The following is a 21,667-nucleotide window of genomic DNA, read 5'->3' as shown; positions in this document are numbered from 1 at the left end:
GTTTTTTTAGAACTTGAATTCTCCATTTTCTTTCCCTTTTTTCCCTTTTTTTCCTCAGTTAAAGTTATGTGTCCATTAAAGATGGCTTCTTCTTCATCCCAACTTTCTTGTTGCTGTATTTCCTGATAAGTAGAAATCACCATTTCTAAGAAGCGAAAAATAGATCCAAAAGAACCCTTGCCTTCTTGTTCCTCTTCTTTTAGCTTTTCAAATTCCATTTTCAATTCTTCAACAGATACCATTGTAAAAAATGTTTTTAAACAATCCAAATGTTTTTAGTCTTTCAAAAGATAGTTTGCAAAAATCCCAAAGTCATCAAGCAATCAAAATCAACACAAACTGTTTCATTTAGCACTTTCTTCTTTTAATACGTTCTTATTAAAAGATGTCTGCAGCTTTCTTAAGGGTGTGAATGACCTCCTGTAATTCACTGCTATCCCACTTGGGAGTTCAACAAGGTGTTAACCGCACTTACAACTGGCCCATTCGAGCCTTTAAGAACCGCTAGTCTCAAATTCCTGACATATAAGGTGGCCTTCTTAATTGCGATCACATCAGCAAGGAGGATTTCCGAATTGGCAGCATTGTTGATGAGAAAGGACCTGTGCGTGTTTCATGCGGACAGAGTGGTTCTCAGATTGGATCCATCGTTCACCCCTAAAGTAAATTCAGTCTTCCACAGAGCGCAGGAGTTGGTGCTTCCAAATATTTGTCCGAAACCACCTCATAGACTGGAGCATCAATGGCATCAACGATGTTCGAAGGGCATTAAGCATCTATATAGACCGCACAACGGCATTTCGAAAATCTGAGGCTCTATTCATATCCTTCAACCCATCCACTTTAGGATACAAGGTGTCATTGATGACCATTGGTAGAAGGTTGAGAGCCACCATAACTAAAAGTTACAAATGCCAGTCCATCTCAGTTCCTAAGAGCATTACAGGCCATTCAACAAGGAGTACGGCAACATCAGTAGCATGGGCCACACGGGCTTCCATAGACGAAATTTGCAGAGCAGCAACTTGGGTTTCAACGTTGCCCTTTGTCAGAAATTATAAAATTGATGGTCTATGCCTCAGTGGATGCTTCATTTGGCAGAAGAGTCCTGCAGAGGGTCCACAGAATTTAGGAGTGGATTTCGATCCAGATGGAGTCCCTCCCTAAGGACAGGCCAAGCTTTGGTATGTCCCACTTCTGGATGCTCTGAACAGCTCATGGGAGAAAGGGAATTGGTATTTACCTGATACACCCGTTCTCTGTGAGCTGTGAAGAACATCCAGCCCCACCCATTTCTTTCCATCTGGTGGGGTTCCGTTCCAGTCAGGGATCTAGATTAGGTGATGAGTTCCAGACTTTGGCACTCAGTCTTTGCAAAACTGGGGGACTCTGGGGAGGTGTCCCATGGAGGAGGAGGAGCATCCCGGAGTTTTAAGCCCAGCCTTTCCAGAAGAGACTGAAGCACCTCCCACTTCTGGATGCTCTTCACAGCTCACAGAGAATGGGCATATCAGGTAAGTACTAACGTCCTTTGTCTCACCTGCCAAAAAAGCATCAGTGTGGAATTTTCTTGCTGTCAACCCTAATAATCCATTCTATCTTCTCTTTCCATATTGGAAGAGTTGTGCCCCCCCCAAATTCATGACTGGCAGCAGAAGAAAATTGGGGAAGGATATGTGGACACTTTGGTCATATCCAGGCGTGGGATTCTACCAGTTTGCACCTATTTGTTAGAACCAGTTGTTAACATTCTAAGCATTCTGGAGAACCGGTTGTTAGAAGAAATTACTAGCTTAATCCTGTAAGGAAGGCAGGAAGGAAACATTCTGGTGTTGCTTACAGAAACTGCCTCTCCGTTAACCCTTATTACATTCTTGGCAGGACTAGACTTCTCTCTGGATTTTTTCCCCCCTCCTTTTCTGGTACTTTTCATATCCTTCAACCCATCCACTGGAGTAACCATTCAAAGTTACAATGGCACTGAAAAAAGTAACTTATGATCATTTTCACACTTATGACTGTTGCAGCATCCCCACAGTCATGAGAGGCCAGGAGAGGAGTTGCGTGCCCCAATGTGAGTGATGTTGAGTTGGCCACGTCCAGCCAATAACATGACCATCAAGCCATGCCCACCAACTAAGCCATGCCCACAGAACCGGGTGTTAAAAAAATTTGAATCCCATCCCTGGTAATCCATAATGAGGTAGCTGTGAATCTCAATTTGTGTTGGCTTATATTCCTAAAACTAACAAATATGGAATGTGTCGGGGGTGAGGAGCGGGATTTTAAAAAGTTTTTAAATCTTATCACTTAGAACTGTGGTTGTGAACCTATGGCACACATCCCAAGAGGTGGCACACAAAGCCCTCTCTGTGGGGCTTTGTCCCAGCTCAGCTCCACCATGCATGTATGCATGCCTCCCGCTGGCCAGCATGTCTTTGTGTCTCTGCCATGCATGTACAGTAGGCAGGGCGCATGCGGGGGAGGCAGAGAGCATGCATGGGGATGTTCATGTATTGCGTGTTGGGGATGCACGTGCACACTTGCACTTTGGGCACTCAGTGCTGAAAAAGTTAGCCAACACTGACTTAGAGAATAAGAAGAATTGCAGGGGCAGCTAGATTAGGAAGTCTCCCTGTTCATTATAGGTAGCTACTTATCATTATATCCAGAGGTGGTATGAATAGAATTTGCCAACACATATTCATAGGAAAGGACTACCTATAATTCAAGCAATGATCCTTCCTTCCTTCCTTCCTTCCTTCCTTCCTTCCTTCCTTCCTTCCTTCCTTCCTTCCTTCCTTCCTTCCTTCCTTCCTTCCTTCCTTTCTAATAGGAAAGATTTTGTGCAACTTACATTCAGTTGCATTGACATAGGACATGGGTTATGAGATCAATATTGTCAATTTTTGAAAAAGATATCTTTATTTTAAAAAAGGGAGGGGAGGGGATAAAAAACTGAATTCCTGCCACAGAGGGAAGTGATACAATAGTTAAGCTTCCATGTGAGTGCTTATGTTTAGAAATCATGCTATAATTAACATTGATTTCACTTGTCAACAGGATGCCCAGGTCCTAAATTAATCAATTGCACAACTGAATCTGATCAGGTAATCAGATCTACAGCCTGACTAGAAAATTGACTTGGAGTGAGAAACTGGAGGATGCATTGGGAGATGAAGTAGAATCCCTAATATATAATTCACTATCTATTGCATACGAAAACTATATCCTTTCCTATTAGGAATTAGGTGGCTGTAAAACATCTGGGAAAAAAACATTTCAATGATATTGATGAGTCTTTTCTAACTGGCCATACCTATATTTTTTCTTTTAAATTCTCTCCTAGCAATCATTTTGACAAAAATACACCATCTTCTTTACATTTATTTACGCATTCGGGAATATCCCTCCCCCTCCCTCTCCCCCTCCCCTCTTTCTTTCTTTCTTTCTTTCTTTCTTTCTTTCTTTCTTTCTTTCTTTCTTTCTTTCTTTTTTTCTTACTTACTTTTTTACTTTTTCAGAGAGAATAAATCTATTTGCTTTTCAAAAGAGCTGTTATTCCTATTATTAGATAATACATACAATTCATACAAAAGCAAGTCTGAAATGAACATCCTCACAGCCTTCCTTTCACCCATCCCCTCCCACTTATAACTGTATGACTAACTTTGTTGCTTGTATCCTTATGATTTATACTGGCTGTTTCCTAGTATGATTTGATTGCTTATTGTAACCGATGACTATTATTAAGTGTTGTACCTTATGATTCTCGACGAATGTATCTTTTCTTTTATGTACACTGAGAGCATATGCACCGAGACAAATTCCTTGTGTGTCCAATCACACTTGGCTAATAAAAAGTTCTATTCTATTCTACTGTATTCTAAAACATCAAGCACAGAAATGGCCACATTGTTGCAACATATGTTAGGAGATATTTTCTGAAAAATAAAAAGCTTTCTAAACCTGCCTATGCAAATTATTAATCACAGTTTCTTTAAATGGAGCTTCAATTAGGTATCTTATTGGATATCAGTGAATGCTGTCATTTTTGTTCAGAAAAACTTTGTTAAGGAAAAAAATGTGCTAATTCAAGAAGCAAAAACTAATCTTGATGACAGTATGCTACTACTGCTTCTTATAATTATTATTTAGATTCATATTCTTAAGATTTCATTAGATACTTACAGGTATCCCCTGAATTTATGATTGTCACAATAAAAACTTGAGATGGAACTATTAGGAATTTAAACTTTGATCTATATTTCCTCTTCTAAATTTCTGCTTTAAATTTGTCTTGGTATTAAATATAATAAACAAAAAGCAAAATATGATCTGGAAGAAATATGATTGGAATGTTTCTAAGATTTAGGGTGCTAAAGAGGCAGTTGGAAATAATATACATTAGTTTCAGGTTTTAAATACATTTCATTTGTTTATTTAATTATCCTGCTTTATTTCACCATAAACAAAAAGCAGATATTTTTTAAAAAAGGAAACATCCTCTTGCCTGAGGACATGTGTGGAGGAAAATTTAAAAAATCAAAATGATAGCTGAAATGCTGCAGTCAAAGTTCTGTCCATTTTGGGGATACAACATATTTAAAAAATTGCACAGTTGCAACTGCCACTTTTTTATTTTTTATCCCATCCGTGGATATATGCTATTCTAGGATTTTCGCCCCTCTGTAAACAAGCACAACCCAATAACAAACACATTGATATTCTCTTAACACTGTTCGAATCCATTGAGTTTAAAAGAGGGGAGACAATTAATTCATAATACTGAAGTCAAGAGCAATGCCCATTTAGAAACCCCAATGGGGTGTGATTATACTCTTGAGCCTACCATTTATAAAAGCACAATCTTGGATGGTAAATTCCCTCTTGGGTACCTCCCTCTACATTCAGGATGTCAAATTCAGATGGGTTTCATGTGTTCAAGATACGTGGTAATCCTTTTTTGCCCATCGGAAACACTCTTGATTCCACAGAGAATGTATTCTGCTGTATCACACTCCATTCCTTGAAGTAATAAATGACAGCTTTTAACAAGGAAGAAAATTGGAGTTGTGAAATGGTTGATGGAATAGCAGCTACAGAATCATCTCCTTTTCCCTTGAAGGACACTCGGCTTGTAGCTTTGAAGGTTACTCAGAAAGTTCTAGGAAAATGGTCTAGGGGAAAGTCCTAAGAAAAGCATTTAACAATAGCAATAGCATTTAGGCTTATATGTCACCCCATAGCATTTTATAACACTCTCTGGATGCATTTACAATATAAAAGAATTATTTGCATATTGCCCCCAACAATTTGTTTATATTATCTTCATTTTATCAATCTCAGAAGGATGGATGGTTGACACAACCTCCAGGTTGTGGGCAGAGTTTGCCTGCAATATGGCACTTCAACTACTGCACCATCAGGGTTCTAATCCTAAGGAGCCAAGATTTTATGATTTGAGAGAGAAATGGAAAGAACATATTGAAACACAAAGGAACTAAGACAAAATCCCTTCAATCACCATGATTGAAAAGTCCTGGAAAATTATAGAATATAAGTAGTCCACTGGTGTTTCCCTAAGTGCTTTGCCCTACCACTTACTTCAGCCCTAAGAGTTAAGAAATATGCTAAAAATCTGAAATAACTGAAGGCCATCAGATTGCCTGTCCCATCTATTGATCATAAACATGCTAGTCACTCATCTCATCTCCCTCCCTAGTGTGGATTTTCCATATAAGGAAAACTGATACTAAACGGTCATTTTTTGTAGACCAAGGTTCTGCCTTTCCTGAGTCCTTTGAAGCACGAAATTGCTTTTAGAAAAAAAAACACTAGGAAGGTTGCAATTTGCTTCCTTTTGAGGAATTTCTGCCTCACAGAGACTACTTGTAGAGGCATTCATGTAGGGCTTGGGTCAAAAGAGTAAAAATGGCCATTGAAGTAATAGTAATAATAGAATTCTTTATTGACCAAGTGTGATTGGACACAAAAGGAATTTATCTTGGTGCATATAGCTCTCAGTGTACATTAAAGAAAAGATAAATTTATCAAGAGTCAAGAATCATAAGGTACAACACTTAATAATAGTCATAGGGTATAATAAGCAATCAAGTCATACTAGTCATATTCTTTTTATGTGCTTTATTTGCACAAAACATGTAAGAAAGAATCATGTTTTCATTGTGCCACCATGGCCATCATCTTTACTCTTGTGACCTGTTCTTACCTTATCTGTATCTAATGTCCAGAACCTCTGATGTCCAGAACCCCAATACATTCTCCTATACTTTGAAACAGAGCCAAGCTGTTTCTTATTTAGTTAAGAAACTGAGCTAAGCTATTCCTTATTTGGTTTTGGTCACCAAACTATAAAAAAGAGATTGAGACTCTAGAAAAAGTGCAGAGAATCAACCAAGATGATTAAGGGGACTGGAAGCTAAAACATACAATGAATAGTTGCAAGTACTTGGTATGGCTAGTCTTGTGAAGAGAAGGACTAGGGGTGACATGATAGCAGTGTTCCAGTATTGATGAGCTGCCACAGAGAGGAGGGGGCCAAGCTATTTTTCCAAGGCACCCAAAGGCCAGATAAGGAATAATGGATGGAAACTGATCTAGGAAAGATTCAACCTAGAAATAAGGAGAAATTTTTTGACCATGAGAACAATCAACCAATGGAACAGTTTGCCTTTGGAAGTTGTGGGAGCTTCATAACTGGAAGCTTTCAAGAAGAGATTTATGAGAAATGGTGTAAGGTCTCCTGCTTGGGTGGATGGGTTGGACTAGATGACCTACAAAGTTCCAACTCTGTTAATCTGTAAAATTATTTTTAATTATTATTTTTCCTAAAAATCCTAGCCAGAGCATCAAAATACTAAGATAATACTGAAATAATTCAGACAATCAGTAAAAATGTTTCTCCCAAATGTATTCAATCTTGCTAAAGGCTGAATCTTCCAAATCGAGCGTTACCCACATTGGAATAGATAAATTTCTCCTTGACTTTTCTTTCTGTGAAATATACATTCCAGACTTCTTTAGGTTTCCTGTTAATAAAACTGATCCACTGTGCCTCTGCTGACAACCTTCTCTCCAAACACATTCAGGATTGTTAACATTCATTCCATCTGGACTCCAAGCCTGATTTATTCCCTAGTTTGACTTCAGCTCTGCTTTAAGTCTCTCTTCCTCTGGTCCGTTCTCTTTTCTTTGTTTCTTTTTCGTAACTCATTACTGCTTGATTTTTGTTAAGCCTTGCTGTAAGAGAGATATATTTCTCCCATTTTGTCCCACGTTGCTAACTATTTTGAGAAACAGTTCAGTTAAAGGGCCTCTGAGTTTAAATGCCTAGAGCTGGTTCACAGTAAGTTCTCGTGTCAGTTAGGAAGATGTCCTCAAATCACATAGCATATCATTCAGCAAATCCTGCACTAAGAGAGGAGCTGAACTAGATGGCCTCTGAAATCTCTTTCAGTTCTATCAATTTATGGCAATAACAATAGCTGAGATAATTTCCTCAGGACTTAGGGGGAAATTCTGGTTCATTGTGAGCCAGGATAAGAAAAAGATTGTAAAATACAGGCAGTTGCTTGAAGCAGAGATAAAGTTTATTATTATACTGCATTCTAACCACTACGCTATGATGGTAGTTAGCATACAGCATTGCAAGCTGACTCTGCTCACCACCAAGAGTTTGATTCTGACCTGCTCAAGGTTGACTCAGCGTTCCATCGTGAATAAAATGAGGATGCAGTTTTTTGGGTACAATAGGCAGACATTATAAACCACGTAGGGCTGCAAAGCATAATGAAGCAGTATATAATTCTAAAGATTATTGCTATAGCTACTATTTCAATATTATGCCCTCCCCTGCAAGCTCCTTATATAGGAAAATCTTGCCTTTGTTCTCTGAAAATGGGTGCCAAAGAACCTGCCCTTTATAAAGTGTAATTGACTGGTTATCCAAAAAGGGGGTTCTCTAGAGTCAGATCCCACCTGCTTTTCAACTGTAGTTTTCCACTTATTTCTTTTTCAATTAGCATTATAGATAGAAGTGGCAGCCTCATGGAGGTAAGAATCTTTGGTTTATTAATGGGTGGAATCTCTGACATCCTGAAAAGAATGTTTACCTGAATGGACTGCAACCTTTGGCCAGTTTCAACCAGTGAGGTGATCCTTGGTGCTCTATGAGTTGGTTGCAACTACTTCTATATAACGGAGAGCAAACCCTACTCCCTGCTAGTACTGCTGATGTTACCTAGCTGGGAAATGAAATATCTGCAAGAAAACACCAAGCTCAGAGACCACTTAGGAGTTTACAGTTTAACCCTACCTACAAATATTCTCTTTTATTGTACAATTTCAACTTCTTTTTCAAGTTCATTGACTTTTATTTTATTATAATTTATCACTTTTTGCCCTGGAAGTGGCTGTGTCCTAAGTAAAGTGTGACAAGGGAAGATTGAATGGAAGGAAAGATTTGATTTCCTTTGTACAATGACAGAAGAGTTACAGAACTGCTTGCAATATATTCCTTTAACGTTATCAAATAGGGGTTCTTCTTCTTACTCTTTATACTTTATACCTTCAGTAGCTGAAGCTTAATCACTTAGCATTTCTCTGTGCAAGACTAGTGTCACAGAAAGCTACAGAAAAACCTGCCACTTTCCTCTACAGTTCTTCATGCCTTTTGGATAGAGATAAGACCTCAACCCTATTGTTTTGACTTGAAATCCCTTTATCCCACATGCTATACTTTACCTTTTCCCCAGATTCTTTCAGTCTGTTCCCCCATATTTTTCATGTAAGCTCAAGATTTGTTTTGAACAAGAAGCAAATGCATAGGAGTAAACAGGAATTGCACAATTTGCAGCATGCTACAGGATTTGTAAGATCAGGCTAATTGAAATTTTCATTTAACTATACTTGCCTGTCTAATAAAACCACACTTGAATACAGCCACAATCACAATGGAATTATTCAGGGGTGGGGGAAATCCAGTGGGACATGGTGCATTATAATTAAAAAAAATCAGAGCTGGTATATGAGAAGTTGTCTTCTTGCATAGTTGATAAGGTCTCAACATCTTATACAGATCCTCTGTTCATTAGAATTGTTGGCTCTTACACTTGGTCCTTGTTCTGACTGAATTATGTTCCACCTACTCCCTTAGTTACACAGCAGGTAAGAAGTGGAGGAAAGAGAAGCCTCTTAAAAGCCTAGGGCAAAGCAGAAGAGATACTGAATAGCCAAACGTCAGTGGAAAAGATTAGTAATGCAGGAATGAGTAACAAAGGGCACAATATAAAGAACAAGAGGAGAACAGGAAAGATTTTCAAGTAGAGAAACATAGATGCAGTGAATGGTTTTGTTATAAAATAATTTTCTCCCCCCTCTTTCTCTCCCTCTATCCTTCTTCTCCTCTTCTTCCTCTCTTCCTCTCTCTCCCTCCCTCTTTTTATAATTTATTTATGGTGGGGTCTTTTGTATTCTCTAAGATTGGCTGTTTTCTTGCAGACATTTAATTAGCCAACTAGGTAACATCAGATGTTACACTATTTTGCTCACTGACCAGAACACAACAATTAACAGCAGATGGAACAAAATAAAACAGTATGGTTGATGGCCATTTTCTAGTCCTTTTTGCTACTCCTCCATATGGCTGCTTAAGCATGACAGTGTACATATGTAGTGATGAAATAGGCTTGCATTTTCCATTGGTCTATGTCTCAGTTGCTTTCTTTCCCTAAAAAAGCTAGAGATGGATCATAGGGTCTTCTGAATGCAAATCATCACACCTACATGACCATTCTGAGCAAAATAACTCCCTAGTCTGATACAGTACTAATAATTCCTTTAAAGCGGACCGTAGAAATCAAAATAACTACTAGATGCCAAAGCTCTAAATCTTTGTTGCTATTAATTGATCATTAAGATGAATACAATCCAATTTTGGTAGCCTTAATTCTGAAGTCAACACCAGAACTAAAGCTTTAAAAATTAGAAACATTGGAAGTTTTTTTTCTTTTTTTGAAAAGGAAATCTAAGATTCTTATTCAGAGTTACTTCTATAAGACGATATTAAAGATGGGCATCAAAAATTCATTTATAATCACCAAATACCTTTCTGTGTAGTCCTTAACTGCTCATGTTTTGAGAGTTTTCAGCTGGTTGTGATCTATAAAACACTCCCTATAATCTTGTTCAGTGCACAGGATTAATTGGCAAATGCCCAGGAATATCTCAGCAGAGTTATCATCACTGAAAAGTTCCCCTGAAACATATGTTAAGACAGCTCCAAGACCAGGCAGTCCTATTTTTTTTAAAAAAGACCTACTTTTATTTTCTCACATATCTGAAGTGCATCACCTCTGTCAATGCATCACCTGGTCCTCTTCTGCCTGCCAAAACTATGGAACTCCCCCAATTAATGGTTTCAAATGGTCCTTTTTAACATGAGGGGGAATATTAAATGTGATTGCTGAGCAATCAACCATATTAGCCAAACTTATTCTATTGAAGTGTAACTGATCTAAATTAAATATGATCCCATTCCCGTAATCCAATTTTCTCTTTTCAGGGTGTGCTTAGCTCCAAACCCATGTAAAAAAACCTTTGGCCAAGTAAATCCTGTGCATCTTTTCATTGTTTGTTTGTTGTTTGCATTCTTTTTACTCGCATACTTCATCTGATTGCTTGTTTCCACTATGGTGGACTGTTAAGAAGATATCAAACCCTTGACCTCTTTGAGCCAGCTTTGTTAGTATTTCCAGGATGGGATTCCTTCTGAGTGTTTCCATCCTGCCTGCTCTTTTCCCACAGACCTCTTTCCATGCAATTTAAGACTCTTCACTTTCTGTGATTGTCTTGATGAAGAGGACAAAGGGATGAATTACAACATCCTGCTTTGGACAGGGGCACTATTGTTTTCAAGGTAGAATTAGTGTAAATAAATCATCCTGTTTAAAGGTCTTTATGAAAGTCACCAGCCAAAAAATGACAAATTTCACAGGCTGGTCAGGGTTAAATTGGCAAATTATACAGTCAGGCATGGGTTAAACCACAACAGAAGTTACTATTTAAAAACACACACAATGCTGATTACATTGTAACAAATGGCTTCCAGATGTTAAAATGTTTTTTAATTGAAATGATGGGTTTTATTCTCAGTTTAAGAAGCACCCACAAGTAAATAGAATGGCCGTATAATCTAGTCCCTTTTCTCTTCTTTCAAATAAATTAGTACTTCTCCACATGTCCTTGGAGCTGATGAAGCAATTTTTTTAAAAAATATATCAAAATTTACAGATTTCATATAAAATGCATTAACTATAATCTTATCATGATAGATGTAAGATGCAGTAATTTTTCACATCTTGATGATATTGTTATGTCTAAGATGGCTTGTGATTTAAAACAGAACAAAACACTGATTACAGGACAATATGTCCTTATAGCAGCTACTCAGTTGAAATGATTCAGAGCCTCATTGTCATATCTAATAGGCTTCACTAGCCCACAATGCTACATTAAAATTTTGGCACAGTTTACAGGCTATATACACGCAGGCTGGCAACATTTCTACATTCAGACCGCATCTTCCATTGTCTCTGGAATAATAAACTGATGTACACCAAGTGTGATGACTCAATTTTCTCAGGACTTTACTGAACAATGATTTGGCAGTATGGAATTTTCCCGGTTTCATAATATGTACCAATATGTCTTAAATCCTGTGGGAAAGAGCACAGCATACCACAAGATATGTTACCCACATTCTTCCATTTAGATTTACCAAGGATTTAATCTTCAATCTGTAAGGATTTTCATCATTTTAAAGATAAATAGGTCCAAGCTATATATATTTTATTTATTTATTTTGTTTTTGCAGTTCCTTACTCTGGAATATCAGTTCCTTCAGTTTGCTTTGCTGATCTTCACAGTAGGAGAACAAATGGTATCCCACGTGTTCAGCACGAATCAAAAAGAGGGCTGTGAAAATATCTACACTCCTCACATCCTGGATATAAATTGTTTCAACTCCTGCCCTCAAAACACAAGGACAATTTTTTCCTGCATGCCATCACTCTGTTAAACAACTAATTCCCACAACACTATAATTATTTACTAAGACTATTACTTTTATTCTTCTCATCCTTCCTATTACCCATCTCCTTCTACTTGTGACTATAACCTTGCTGCTTATATCTTTATGATTTATATTATTTTATTTTGTTTCCTAGTATGAATTGATTGCTTATTTAGTATCCTATGACTAAGTGTTGTATCTTGATGAATGTATTTTTTATGTACACTGAGAGCTTGTGCACTGAAGACAATTTCCTTGTGTGTCCAATCACACTTGGCCAATAAAGAATTCTGTCTATTTGTCATTTGGATATGAAATAATGGCTCTTTACTAGTATAAAGAAGATTCAATTCGCTACCCAGTTTCTGCACATGGAACAGAGGAAAAAGTGGAGTTTTTGTTTTAAATTATTAAATCCTTTACACCAGAGGTGTCAAAGTCAATTTCATTGAGGACCACATTAAGGTTGTGTTTGACCTTGGCGGGGAGCAGTATGGCCAGAGTGGCTGTTTCATTCATGTCAGAGGGTGCCTATGGGGGTCCAAGCATTCTGCCAGCAAAAACAGGCTCCCAAGCTCTGTTTTCAGCTGCAACAGCCTCCTGCAACCATCTCCCAGTGAAAACAAAGCTCGGGAGGGCCTCTGTTTTATTGGCAGAGGTACCACAGGCCAATCCTTTGCTGTTTCCAGGGTGGCCCTGTGAGCCAGACCTAAGTACCTTGTGGGCCAGATGTGAACCATGGGCCTTGAGTTTGACACCCCTGCTTTACACCTATTAATATACTTTTATTATTCTGTGCTCTAGTTCCAACTACAATAAAACTGGGTGGATTCAACATGGAACTGGTTAGTATAATGTACAACCAGGCTGACTCTGACTCTGGCTAAGGCTGCAGATCTAAGCTGCAAAAATTGGGATGATAGCTAAATATTAAAAGTTTGGGTTTATCCTAATATTTACTGTTGAAGGTCAAACTGTGCAGACTGGCATTGCAGAAAAACCTTTTCAATAGTGCCTCAAAGGTGCTTTTTTCTTCAAAGGGCAATTGGGCTGTTTTCTTTTTTCCCTTGAAGAAGAAAATCTTTCACTTCTGATCCAAGAAGCTTTTCATTGTTTAATTTGCAATGAAAGGATGAGTATTGACAGTTGAGACTGGATGTTGAGGGGATGGAAGGATAGATTCTGATAGGTGTGCAGGAGAGGGGGAATGGAAGAATTGTATTTCTTTGCAGTCATCTTGTCTTTAGCACCCTCTGAGAGCTATTGAGGCCACCTGGGGGTTTAACTGTTCGTCAGGGTTACCTGAATCACAGTGCAATTGGTTGTGGAATCTTCTTGGAACTGTTCTAAGGGCTACATTGTAAATTGGAGATAGGTGGTATTATTCCTCCCACTCTGTTGATGGAGAGATGTTCAATTCTAACATAGGTGGGTTCTTCTTCCAAACCAATGATCCTCTCTATCCAAAATTTGGACATTGCTGTCTTCAAAAAAATGACCTTTGTCTTTCAAATGCAGATTTTCCATTGAATCTTGTCTTGGATTTATCTTGGATGAGAAGTGAAATGTTTTCTTCTGGAAAAAAAAACCCGGTCAGATTGCCTTTTAAAGAAAAAGCACCTTTGAGACATCTATGATTTGGATGATGGAGAATCTCCACAAACTTTTCACTAGTAGTCTTTTCTCCTTCCATCTTCTTTATAATATAGGAAGCAGAATTGGTCTATGCTATCCTATTCTATTAAATAGATAAAATATGTAGTGTAGCTCACCTTTCCTTCATTAATTCTTTCCTTCATTAAGATTCTCAGTCACCCAGGTCATGGACAAACCTCCAAATGGCCTCAGTAACTTTTTAAAAGAATGCAAATGACCAGCTGTCTGCAAGGAATATAAATCCTTCCATTCCCCACTACCAGTCAGAACTGAAGAAGCTTCTTGAATGAAAAATGAAACATCTCCACAAGAAGGAACAATCATAAGTGTCCAAATTATGAATATGATTTGGATAATAATGATTCTATCTCTTGTAGCACATCTTGCACATAACTACATGGAGCAACGTGTCTTGCAAATCAATGTCATAAGGAATTTAAATGTCCAGATAGGAAGGACGTATATAACTATATTTATAGGAGTATGTCATAGGAAGAATTTCCCTTGGCCTTTTGGCAGTTTTGTTTATTTTCATTTAAAGGCAACCTCCCAACCCTTCATTGATCCTTCAAGCAAAGATCAACTAAATTATGATTAAACTGCAATTCTATAGTAGAGTTTCCAGGGAGTAAATCCCATTAAGTTTATCCTGACCTGCTTCTGAAAATACATGTGCCGAATTGCACAAAGGTGACAATTATAGTCATTCCCATTTTTCAACCCCACTGTAGTCATGATGCTATTTTCAATAAATACTCACAAATCAATTATGATCTATAACAAATGGCTTTTGTAATATCATCTTATGAAAGCAGCTATTTGTTACATTTACTGTAGTATAGGTGCTATAGCTGCTCCCTGGGTAACAAATTTATGGTTTTAGCTGAATTGATTCTGTTCATGTCTCAGGAAGATCCTTCACTTCTCCCAATAATGCAGCAATTAGAAACACCTTAGAATAACAGATTAAAGCCTGGGTGAACAATTTTTGAGAAATGTGTGATAGGCTAGAAAGGAGGAAAGAGTTTAAAACAAAACAACATACCTACATGAAGAGAAAACGTTATTCTCCCATGAGCTGTTCAGAGCATCCAGAAGTGGGAGGTGCTTCAGTCTCTTCTGGAAAGGCTGGGCTTAAAACTCTGGGATGCTCCTCCTCCATGGGACATCTCCTCAGCGTCCCCCAGTTTTAGCTCAGCCTTCGTGGTAAGAGGTTGTGCACTCCCTGACTGGAACGGTTTCTGATTCAGCTAGTCAAGATTCAGGTTTGCTCTTGGATTAATTCGGCTTGCAAATTAATCTGGTGATTTCAAGGCTTGTGGCTCTATTAGGTTATCACCCCAATCAGTTGAGAGCAGCTCTTTGTGACTGGCGGAGCCTGCCACTTCGCAGGCAGTCTGAGACGGCCGCTTCAGGTAATTAGCCTATCTAATTCCCCAATCGTCTTATCTTTGTGATCTTGCCAGAACGCTCACAGTCGCGGCTCACATCTCCTTACAAGATGATTTGTCAGATATTTTGGAGAGTCAGCAGCAGCAGCTCGTTAAACTGCTCAGGCATTTAACATCAGAGTTTCTGCCTTCCCGTCTTTTTAAACGGCTGGCTTCAAGTTCGCACCTAAATATTACAGGCACCATTCCCCGCTGGTTTCCCTTCTTGGGGACCGGGGCAAGTACTTTCCTGGGATTATTTCTCTCTTAGCCTCCTGGTGTTGGATAAGCAGGCTAGTCCTTAAACATGATTTTTTTTCCCCCTCTTGCAATTGCTTTTGGATCGTTACATTGGAGCGAAGCCTCAAGTGCCATTTCAAACAGTGGGATGTTTTTGACAGGAAAGGATCCATCCAGGACCTGTATAGCTGTTTTCCCTTGTTGGGGACCAGGGATCCTGAATATTTCTTGCTTGGAGTGCTTGTGGGGTTTCCCTTGCTGGGGACCCTTAGATACTGTTTCCCATATATACAGGCTTACATATAGATATAGGCATATATATATATGTATGTGTTTGTATATAGATATATAGAGAGAGAGACTTACACTCCCGGAGAAGCGCTCTACTTTCAACCACAGGGGTAAGCACCACCCCTAAGTACAAATAATAATAATAATAATAATAATAATAATAATAATAATAATAATAATAATAATAATAATAATAAATAAAGTTAGAGACACGAGAATCAGTCCTCCACAATGGAAGGTGACAACGTCTTCCACTCCAAGACAAGTAAGTCCTGAGATAAGTCAGTGGGCCCCCAAAAGGCCTCAAAGGCGGCGGATAAGGATACCCATAGATGGCACCAAGCCTTGGAAAGACAGTGGTAGAAATGGGCCAGGGAGGCAGACAAGATGGCTATGACACAACAATTGGATCAGGCCCCAAGTACATTGTTGGGACCTTAGGACTTATCCACCCAGCCCAAACTGGCTATTCTGGACAGCCTCCCATAGGCATGTCTCCTCCAATGAGCACTGCCTGGCGAATCCCAGAGGCAACCTTCACCCCTACGGCCACCGGTTTAAGACAGGAGGAGGGATTACCTGAGACTATTCCTGTCGAAATGAAGCAATAGATGGAGATGGCCATACAAAAGGGCATTGCAGCTGGAGTTCAGCAATCCATCCGGACTAGACACTTTTCGGCTACTTCGGAAGCAGGATCCCTGTCTGCTTGATCCTTTGTGCATATGGGACATCATCAAACTCAGGTATTCCCCAATATCCCTGACATACCAGTCCAGGGTCTTCGGGAGGAGGTGGAATTAGATGATCAGGATGCTCCCATGGAGGTGGGGTTGATCCATCTGATGGACTTAGGGTTGTCAGAGGCTGACCCACTAGAACAAAGAATGTCAGATGACGAAGGCCTCATTCTGGACCAACCTACCTTTTCTGGCCTTTTTTGTCCACACCACTTTAAAGGTTTACTGTTCAAAGCAAAGAACACCACTAAACTAGGCACATCAAGCCCTCATCCATTGTCAAGAGGGTCTAGATTAGGTGATGAGTCCTGGACTTTGGCACTCAGTCTTTGCAAAACCGGGGGATGCTGAGGAAGTTTGTCCCGTGGAGGAGGAGGAGCATCCTGGAGTTTTAAGCCCAGCCTTTCCAGAAGAGACTGAAGCACCTCCCACTTCTGGATGCTCTTCACAGCTCACAGAGAATGGGCGTATCAGATAAGTACCAACGACCTTTTTCTTCAGCTTTTTTTTTTCAAATATCCATTCTGAGCTTCTTTGCTTGACTTAAACCTGATGATGATGATGATGATGATGATGTGATGATGATTGGTTGCATAGTCAGCCAAATTTTTAGAGTGGATTTGGCATTTTTATCAACTTATTGAGTCCTTCCCAAGGATCTGAAATAGGCAGATGTTGTTGTTTGGTAATGTTAAAGTTATTGTCACAGTATGTAAGCTTCTGAAGTAAAGCTGCCTTTTACAATTGACCAATAGTGTATTTGTCAGTGCCAATGGTGTTCAAGTGTTGCTCCAGTTGTTTTGGGATTACACCCCATGGTGACTATCACTATTGATACTATCTTTGCTTTCTTTGCTACAGTCATTCTACTTTTAATTGCAGATTTTTGTATTGGTGATTTTCTCCAGCTCTTTCTTTTCTATTTTGCTCCAGGTAGTGCAATGTCCACTATCCAGACTTTCCGATTTTTCAGAAAATATGTTCTATCCCCATATAACACTTTATTTGTCCATGTTTTATTATTATGATTGGATGCACAATCAGCCAGATATTTAGAATGGATTTGGCACTTTTTTCCATTATCGAATCCTTTCCAAGAATCTGGGCTAGGCAGATTTTCTTAGAGTTATATGCTAGAATTATTTCTACTATTATTATGGTTCATGCGGTCAGCCAGATATTCAGACTGGATTTAACATATTTATCCACCCATTGAATCCTTTCCAAAGACCTGGGATACAGAAATGTTATTTGATAGTGTTAATGGTATCATTGCAGGATGCAAGCTGTTCCAAGTAAAGTTGCCTTTTGCAATCAACTGATGGTGAATTGTCAATGCTGAAAGTGTTTAAGTGGTCTCCGGTTATTTAGGGATTGCACCCAGGTTGTTATCTTTTGTATCTTTTGTTATCTTCTCTTTTTTCTCTTCTCTTCTGCTGTCTTCAGGTACTGCCACATCCACTAGCCTTCTTTGTCTTCCTTATTATCTGGGGTGTTATGTGGCAGGTGCCTGTCTGTTTAAATTCTAAATTCCAGAGCATTTTAACGTCTTTATTTTCTAAGATTTTTCTCTATTTTATGGTTTCACCTTTGCCTTCAAGTTCTTGCTTGAAGGCAAATGGTATTTCTTGCAGATCTTCCGATGAATTATTGCTGCTACTCTGTTATGTCATTGTTTTGTAGCCAGTTTGTGCGGTCTTCTTGCAGCAGTTAACCAAGTATCCACTGCACTATTATTATTATTATATGCACAAAAATGTGAAATCACTACTGCCAATTCTTTAGCTGGTGTTGGCCTTTATACACATTGAGAACATGTTATAAAGTGTTGGTGTGGTATATATGCGGATCCAAGTAGTAACTGACAGATGGAAAGTTTGTCAATGCGCAGATTTTCTAAGTACTATCCAAAATGTTTTCGTATGGCATCCTATGTGCCAATAACTACCGGGACCTTATGGCTGATTTATACTCTTTGCAGGGTATACTTCAATCCATTTTTGACTCCTGGTGATTGCCTGAATAAGTCTCTGAAGCTTTCTTACATTGACCTTACTCAGAATATTGGTCCCAAAAATAGAAATCTAGGAACTGCAGAAAAAGCCTTGGGGACCCTTGGATTGTATACACTGTAATTGAAATACTGTGTTTTTTAAATCTCATATCAAACCACCACAACAAAAAAACCAAACTCCAGTCCTCAAAGTATCCAGATAATCTGCTTTTATTTTCCCTTATTCTGGTAGTTATGGATATTTTGCTTTGCTCTACTTCAGGGATAGAGACCAGTCTGGAAGCTTTGTCCTTAGAAGACCAAAACTGAACTCATAGTACTGCTATCAGGAACTGAAATCAAATCTTATATAAACCGAGAATTGGGTGGGATGGTGATAGTGATTTTGGATTTGATTTTTGAGGAAAATATTTCCATTCATCTGCCAAAAAATAAGATGTTACTTTAGATTTTGAGGTAATATTGATGTCCAAATCAGTTTCTCTGACTTGATTGTTGGAGATCGATTAACATTTGATACATGTGGAAAGAATATGTCATCACAGGAATCTTCAACCAATCTAGCTGAGACTGAAGGCTTGTTTTTGAATCTCAGTTCTTATTATCTCATGCAACTTTATAGTAAATTATCAACCTGCATTCTTTTCTTATTCTCACATTTGATGCTTTCTTATACTGTAGAATTATGATAGTCATATTGTGCCATATTTGCACATCACTCCAATCTCCACCCACTGCTGTGCAAATGCCAGCCTGGCTGACATTTATTCTTTGATCTATTATTGTATTTCCAGTTTTTTTATATTCAGATATATCATTATATACCTGGTGCTGAAATGCTACTTTGCTGTAGATAAAGAACAAGGATATCAACTTTATCTGCGTTGAGGACTGACTTAATCCTTGAACAGTGTGTCAGGGATCATGTCACATTATAGATGAGTCCAACCAAAATGTAAGAAGGATATTATTTCATTTGAATTTGAATGTAATATAAATTAAACTATTAAATGTGGTTAACATGATTATGTTAATAATTATAATTCAGTGGAAAATCTTGGAATAGCTTAAGGGCCACAGCCAAAATTCTGGGAGTCTATATGTGGTTATTTTGTTTCCAGTTCTGAATCTACATCTAAAAGGCACCTAAAATGAATTAAATAAAAACAAAGGACAAAGCCAGTTTGGTATGGAGGTGAAAGACTAGAAACTGGAGATCATGGGTTCTAGTATCATCTTAGGTACAAATCTAGTTGACTAAATCTAGACCAGCCCTAGGAAGGAAACTTTGGCAAAACACTTCTGAAATCTTGCCAGGAAAATTTCAGGGAGGGGCAGATTGATTCAAAGGTACACACACACACACACACACACACACACACACACACACACACCACAGGGAGGAAGGGGGAGGGAGAGAGGAGGGAAGAGAGAGAGAGGGAGGGGGAGAGAGGGAGAGAGGGGAGTGGCGGATTGATTTCAGGAATGTTCTAGTTGTTCCAAATCCAGAAAATATGCACTCTTAAAATCAAAAAATTGCATTGATGAAAGCTAAAATTGCATTTGCTCTTTGTGGTCATACCACACTTCTAACAAATTCAGCTTATAATTATCTGCAATTCCAAGATTATTTTCTTACGTTTCCTTCACAGATAGTCCTCAACTTACAAGAATTCATTTAGTGAAAGTTCAAAATTACAACAGCACTGAAAAGAGAGGCTTATGACCATTTTTCATACTTACAACCATTGCAGCATCCCCACAGTTATGTAATCAATATTAACATCTTGGAAACTGACTCAGATTTGTGACAGTTGTGCTGTCCTGTGTCATATGATCCTCTTTTGTGACCTTTGGACAAGAAAAGTTAATGGTAAAGCCAGATTCACTTAAAAACCACGTTACTAACTTAACAACTACAGGGATTCACTTAGTAACTGTGGCAAGAAAGGTTGTATAATGAGGCAAAACTCACTTAACAAATATCTTGCTTCACAACATAAATTTTGGGCTCAGTTGTGGTCATAAGTCGAGGACTACCTGAACTGAATTTTTTAAAATTTGCATTTACTTCTAATATACTTTATTCCATTATTTTAGTCCAGGTCTGAAATATAATTTTGGTATGATTTATTTAAGGTATTAGCTCTTTCACTTCAGAATAGAAGCATTAATTTCACATAATTTCATAGCATTCCTTTTACCTTTTCATCCAAATTCTAACTGAAGTGACAATACATTTGTCCTTATTTGATGAGGAGCCATTGACAAATAGACATATTACTTAGTCCATGCTTTATTCTAACCGAACTGAATTTTTATAGCGTGCTTTGTCAAAGTCATTCTTGAAATCAAGATATATTATTTCCACAACATTCCTACAATCGACTCAGGAAGTTAACCAATAAAAACATAAAATTTGCTGTTTTTTTTATGCTGAAAAAGCTTTGAAAATTTGACAAATCCATGCTAATGTACACTAATTGCTGCATTGTTTTCGAAGAGTGTACAGATTAATTGCTTTATGATCTGCTCTAGAATTTTTCCAGTTAAAATCTATTCAGTTACTCAGGCATTTTAATGAATTACATTTTCATTCTGAACAATTTAATTGGGCTACTATTCAAGGTCTGTGTGATTCCTAGACTATTTCATAAACCATGTGATTGTGACTTTGCTGCCCTTCCTAATGTTTTGAAGTGAACAAATGTGTTATTTGCAGAGCCTGAAAAATTAGTGTTGTTTTTTTAAAATCAGCATTTGGGGATTTAAAACATTCTGAAAGTAGCATTAGTCAGGCTAAGCGTGCTGTTTTGTTCTTTTCTAATACATTGAATTTATTTAATTTTTTTCACATCCAAACTGCTTTTGTTATTAACTGCATTAAGCATCTCCTAACTCTGACATTTAAATGCCTGCTTGTTTCCACATAATTACATTGTTTTCTATCAGAATATCCATTATGCTGCTCTGTGTATTAAGATGCATATTTTTGCTCATTTTGCTTTCTGATCTAATGTTGTCCCTTTTATACCATTTACCTTGCTTCACCAGTTATTATAGTTTTGCTTTGTTTGCCATTTATCAAAATGGGACCAGTTTCTTACATACAGTATATCCTCCACCTATTTTAGTTTATGTTGGTTTGGGGGCATAGTATTGCCATAGATAAATTTATTTTTCTCCAGGGTAATGGTTTCTA

The 21,667-nt window shown here is 38.1% G+C and overlaps 1 long non-coding RNA gene across 1 annotated transcript in view; it reads right to left on the bottom strand.

The window, feature by feature from the left end:
• LOC148123915 (uncharacterized) overlaps nt 1–21,667 on the bottom strand; it is an 88,079-nt gene that overhangs the window by 51,436 nt on the left and 14,976 nt on the right. The window contains exon 2 of the long non-coding RNA XR_015739956.1: nt 20,209–20,316. This is a non-coding gene — a long non-coding RNA (uncharacterized LOC148123915). The remainder of the gene's footprint in view (nt 1–20,208; nt 20,317–21,667) is intronic.

This window comes from Pseudonaja textilis, chromosome Z (assembly GCF_049901715.1).
Source record: "Pseudonaja textilis isolate UNSWEBS1 chromosome Z, rPseTex1.2, whole genome shotgun sequence".
Classification (NCBI taxonomy): Eukaryota; Metazoa; Chordata; class Lepidosauria; order Squamata; family Elapidae; genus Pseudonaja; species Pseudonaja textilis.
Note: the sequence above shows the minus strand (reverse complement) of the source record. Positions and strands in the feature narration are given on the sequence as shown.